Raw genomic sequence first — 6,255 nt, forward strand, 5'->3', positions numbered from 1 at the left:
CCTGGCAGTCAGGGATCTCCCCGAGCACCCAACAGCCCCAGCCCTGCCTGATGGCATCGCATTTGTGCTGCCTCCATGAAGTGAGGCACCACAGGGACCTTCAATGGGTTATAGCCATAGAAGTTACCCATAACCTGCCAAAGGGTTTGGACGTGTGGGCATCCAAGCCCTGCCTGTGATAAAGAAGGTTTGGGTTTTTCTTTTTCTCCCCCCCCCCCCCCCCTTTTCTTTTTTAAAAAATAAGGGATGCCTCTCTTCTGTTTAGAGGTCAAATGGGTTTTTACCCAGGTGTTTATTTTCTCTCCTCTATTGCAGCATCCTTGATCACACAACACAGAGACACTCAAAGGCTGCCACAGCCCATGAGAGGTGAGTGCTTGGTGCAACAAGCAAGCCGCCTGCTCATTAAGACCCACGAGTTAACAATGCAAATCCACAGCCTAAATATAGTGTGTGACAGAAAGTCCCAGTCTGAATACAGCAATACGGTACCTCAGGGGACTGTCAGAGGCAGGAACAGCCCAGCCACAATATACAGGCGCGTGTTCAAAGGTACGGTGAGAGGAAACACAGCAGCTTTTTGGCCCCATTGGTCCCCTGGGACCCACGGCTTGCATGCCCCACCAGGTAACCTCAGCGCTACCATGATGTCTCTGGCAAGGCAGAGGGCAAGCAAAGAGGTCACAAAAGCCAAACCTCCTCCTTCTCCCCCATCACCTCAGTAACAACATCAGGGAAAAAATTAGGGGTGGGTTTCAAAAGCCCTTAGTGAGTCAGGAGCACAAGTTCTGCTGCCTGTGAAACATTAAATAGTGGATGGGAATAATTTCTCCTTAAAAAAGAGAAAAAAAAGATTACTAGATCACAGATTCCCCCCTCCCCAATCTCTTCCACTAAGTCTCCTCTGAAGCAGTAGCTCCCAGTAAACTGCAGATTTAGCCCACAAAGCTCCTTTTCGGCAGCAGTTTCTTTTCTCATGTTCCCAGATGAGGTAGTGTAGGTGCGGAGAGGTGAAGAGATTTGTTCCGGCTTGCATGGAAAATCATGGGAAATTCTGCCTGCGTGTCCTTAATCATAACTCTATCAGCAATCATCCAGGCTTGTAACATGGCTTTCTTGTTAGCCCTGGGGACTCTCCGTTCCGTGGTTTTCCCAAGTCTATCTCACCCTCCTTAGTACCTCCTGCTGAGGTCTTTAATAAAGATGTTTTATCTTTTCCATGCTTAGGGGCAGGTCTCAGGTGCTCATCTTGCCCCAGCCCTCTCCCACTTTGCATAGCACTGATTCACATGAAATACAGGCACGTCCCGTATTTCACATGAATCATTCCCTTTTCAGCTTATGTTCCCAATGATAATATTTTTGTGGAGCAGTTTTATTCTATTAGCCCACAAAAAGCTCCATTACTCAAGCCTTTCCCAGATCACCTAGTGTGTTTCTCCAAGGAAGTTTTTTCCACAGTGCTGTCTTATAATAAATCCCTTTCCTCTCTAAAATGCAGGGGTGGAAGGATGCAGAGGAAATGAGTCTACCAGCAAATGGATGGACTCATGCAGTCGTTTCCCAACAGCTTACACTCAATGATTAATATTTCTGAGGACATACGTGGATAAGAGAGCAGATAAAGTCTATAAAAGCGAGTTTCTTTCTTCCTATACACATATTGGTGCGCTGCAAGGAAGAGCACTCATCTGCGTGGCTCTGTAGGTGTGCACATCTTCATACATGCATGGAAATGCACAGATGGTATCTGCCATAGCCCTGCCCAGCCTCCCCGCTGCTCCCAAGCTCACCTATCCCAGTGTGTGCACAGCCAGTATTACACAGGCTATCCTCCCCCGGCGTTTCTGTCACAGCCCCCGAGTCAGGAGTGGGGGGAAACGAAGGAGAATCACGTCAGCTTGTGCCTCCCCAAACGGGGACATCCCATGGCAGCACCGCAAGGAGTCGGGGGGAAAGGGCAGCCACGCTCTGCAACTATAAAAAAATCAAACGCAAAACCAAAACCAAACCCCCACACATGCTCAGAAATATTTACTCTTCTTAAATTTTCCATTCTGGACCTTGGCCAGGAGGTAAATTTCTTGTTTTGGAAAAACTGAGTGAATTTCAGCAAGTGTAGGGAAGTATTACACTTTCCCCATTTCCGAAGTGCAAACTGTGAAAAAGCCACTCTTACACATCTTTAAACTAATTATGAGTTTAAAAAAAAAAAAAAAAAAGAAAAAGAAAAAGCAAGACATACTGTTATGTCAGAAGAGAGTCCTTAATGCCCCTTTAGGGACAACAGCCTTGCATGGCCTTAAAAGAGCAGCTCTGGAGAGCGGCAAGCACTGCTGCCATGGCTTGCAGGCCACCTCTCCCCGCTGCTGACTCAGGGGGACAGTTGCCCACACACCCCCATTTCAGAGCAGAGGTCCTAGGCACACATTAGACCTCCCCTTACCCAGTCAGAGCAGACAAGCAACCCCAAGCTCCCAGTACAACCCTGTAGGCAAAAGGGTGAATGCGGGGTAAGAGGGGACAGCAGGGCTTGATTTTACCCAAGTCATACTGATTGCGTTGGGTGCTGAGGTTTGCGATTTGAAAAGGACACTGAAAAGGTGGGAATAGCCCAGAAGCTGTAAAGGGAGGAAGAACCCTGGAGGGTGCAGGTGAACCCTGGAGGTGGTTTGGTTACAGCTTATCTGCTTTCATGGAGACACCACCGAGACTAATCCAGCACAGAAACGTGGCAGACTAAACACAGGAAAATCAGCCACGCTAGGCTAAAGGGTAGAGGATTGGACTGACGTTCCTCACTGGCTTTAATGTGCCTGAAAGGAGCCCTGATTTTATCTAGATGGTAGAAACATGCAGCTTTGGTGCTCAAGTTTCCTGGAGCATAGGAAGCTGAGCTGTGTGGCCAGGGTGCACTCAGGAGACCAGACCTGCCGAGAGGTCTTTCGCAGAGCGAAGCCTGCTCCTTTCCAGCAGCACAGAAGAGGAAGGTGCTCAGAGACTGCTGAACCAGAACATGTAAAAACCTCTCCTTAAATACAGCGTAGTCTTTGGGGAGGATGAGAGCAAAAGGAAAAAGAAAAAAAAAAAAATTTTTAAAAAATAACTCCCCCTCCCTCACATGGAAATTGAGACTGCAGGATACCAGGTTTTAAGCATTTCCATGTTTTTTTAGTGTGTATTGCCCTGCCACTCCTAGCCTTCAGTGTCTTTAAAGAGCGACGTCTCTGCCACGTGCTGGTAGCAGAGAGCCTGTCCCCGTCCAGGAGAGGGCCTTCTGCTGGGCACCACTCTGCCTTTGACCTGCTGGAGCCGGAAAGGGTTCAGACACCAAATCCATTTTCTGAATCCCTGCAGGAATGCCAAGCTCTGAGCTTTTTGCACGCACCTCCCCTCCCCACTACAATGTGTGCACCCGCATCCTCCAGACCCACGCCTCCTCCGAGCGAGTCACTCCCTCTCCTAGCTGGGCGATCCCCTCACAGACCCCTGAGACCCCTGCTGGGATGAGGATTTTGCCAGTGGGTGAAGCAAAGCCCACCGTCTCCCCCCCCGCCTCCCCTTAGCAGGATGACCCTGCGCTGAGAGCACCTCGCTTCCGCTGCCAAGCCTCCCGACCCACCAGCGTGGAGAAGAGCCCAAGCCCAAGGTATCCCATAAAAGCAACCTCCCCTCCCGAGCCAGTCCAGCTCCTTCTATGGGAACGCTTGCCTTAGGAAACCTCAACTCCACGTTTTTCAGTTTAGAGTTGTCGGTGCCTCTTTTATACCTTTTTTCCCCCCCCCCCCCCCCCCCCCCCCCCTCTCCAAACATTTATTTTTATGAGCTTCTTGTTGAGATCATAAAATACTGGATTGGAGGACTATAAATTCACAAGGAGGTATTCTTTGAAGGGAGCTTTTCTTCTTACAATTAAAATAATAAAAAAAAGAGAGGGGAAAAAATCCCCATCCCTCCCTCTTGCAAACACCCTCCTGTTTTGCAGCACAACATATAAGTAAGGATTTGGGCCCCTACATATCATTTTGCCTCTCAGATCTAATTAGAGCAGGTTTTTGCAGCCTGGGAACCACAGGTAGAGGTGAGCTGCAGCCAGCCCTGGCATCAGGTCTCAGGCCGGAGGAAAGCGATTTGTTCTGGAGTTTCACAGGGATAACAGTTGCCTGTTCGTGCTGGGTCAAACTTCCTACCACGCTCGTGTCAGGAAGCACAGGGCAGTCAGCCGGAGCTGAGGATGCCTTGCTTCACTTCTTCGTCAGGAAGCCTAAAAACACTTCACAGAGAGATCACCGTGAGGCTGTCGGGGGGATGCTCAAAAGCCCACCTCTTTGGCCCCCCATGCACGGCAATAACATGTCATGTGTCCCCCCCAAAGACATTAACTTGATTTAACCTGGTGCTAGAACTACTGCACATTCATCACAGGACACCCAGGGATGTACCATGCCTTTCAGGAGCATCACTGGTTTTGCAGGTGGGGAAACTGAGGCACAGGAGCTATATCACAACTTATCTAGCGGCTGACAGACCTGAGCTGCTCCCCTCACTGCCGTGCTCCAGACCCACTGGCTCTCAGGCAACTCAGGTCTGCTGCTTGCTCCTTGGTGGGTTTGATTGATTGACTGATTGATTGAAACGGTGTCCTGCCCACAGCATGGGAAGAGCTGAGGGGGCACAACTGACCTTGTAGATAAGAAGCAGTATTAGCTAAATCTCACAGCCTTTATTTAGGCAAACCTTCAGCTAAGAGGCATTCCTAACATGCAGCCTTAATTGGCTTATTTAAGATTAACTAGGCCAGCTGCCCCAGCCAGCTGAGTCAGCAAGGGAGCACAGGAGTTTTCTCCCCTTGTCTTCAAACAGACTGTTAAGGGAGCGAGTCCCATCCACTCCTGGGGCCTTGCAAGCCTTGACTCGGCTCCAGATTAACTCCAAACCCCGCCGATGGCACAGGAGCTGTGGCTGACTAATTCTGAAGCCGCTACCGTAAAATGCCTTGTTGCTGCTGTAGGCTCTGGCTCCTCTGCTCCAGCGGAAAAACAGGGGGCAAGGGGTGCCTGGCTGCTAGCCCCCTGCCCTTGGACATCTCCCCCCACCACACGGACTGCTCCCTGCCTGCAGATCAAAGAAGGGATTTGCAAATGGCAGGGCTGAGGGCAAGATTTCTGCAAGGCAGCTCCCCCAGTCCCCCATTATCGCTGTTTCTTTTAAAAGCAACAATTGTGCGCAAGGAGGAGGAGGTCACATGAAGGATGCCTGAAATTCTTTCCAAACCACAGCCATTTCTGACCCATCACAAATTTCCTTGCTTACTCTGGCCTGTGAACTCTGGAAAATGCAATTAAAAGAGAAAAAGCAGAGGCCTGAAACCTCTGATTCAGGCAGGGTCTCTGACATTCATTAATGAGGCCAGCCTTACATGATGCTGATTCAATAGGAGCGACTGTCTGCTTCCAGCCCTGGTTCATCAAAAGTTCATTAGCCCTCCCTTCCGACAGAAACCCGCCCAAAATTTGTCCTGCCTTCCCAGAAGTTAAGGGAGCAGCTTATTTAATGGTTTAATGTGGCTGAAATTGCCATTTGCTGGACTGACAATGGCAATGAGCAGCACTGATAGATATACTTTTATATATATTCATATATACTTATATATATATACTATAACTTCCCCCTTATAGCATCTTCTTTCTATATCTGGATGCACCATGCACAGCCCAAAGCCCGGCTGCCCCAGCGAGGGGACGTCAGGCCGCTGCGGCTCCCACCCCGGCAAGGGCCAGCTTTTCGTGGAGGGCACAGGACAAGCCGCCGGTGTCACCAGAGCCGAGCCAGCAACTGCTGGGCACATTGTCCTTCCCCCCTCCGCCCATGTGTCAGCAAGCAGATCCTGATACCGCCTCACTGATTTGTTATTTGATATTTGGTGTCTCCCCGAGACACACACGGCCACCGCTGAACCGGTTGTTTTTAACTGTGGAGCTCATTTCCGGTGGTGGCAGCAACAGAAAGCGGTGGCAAGAGGACATGGAGGGAGGTGAATGGCTTCGGCCGTTCGGAGGTGGCCTTGAGCTGATGATGGGTCTAGGCAAGAGGAGGTGGAGGGGGGTGAATGGCTTCAGCATATTCAGAGGTGGCCCCAAAATAACAGTTAAAATATTGCAAAATGAAATGAGGCCGCACCTCGAATACTGTGTTCAGTTTTGGGCCCCTCACTACAAGAAGGATGTCGAGGTGCTGGAGCGTGTCCAGAGAAGG

The sequence above is a fragment of the Aptenodytes forsteri genome, unplaced genomic scaffold (genome assembly GCF_000699145.1).
Source record: "Aptenodytes forsteri isolate BGI_AS27 unplaced genomic scaffold, ASM69914v1 Scaffold280, whole genome shotgun sequence".
Taxonomy (NCBI): domain Eukaryota; kingdom Metazoa; phylum Chordata; class Aves; order Sphenisciformes; family Spheniscidae; genus Aptenodytes; species Aptenodytes forsteri.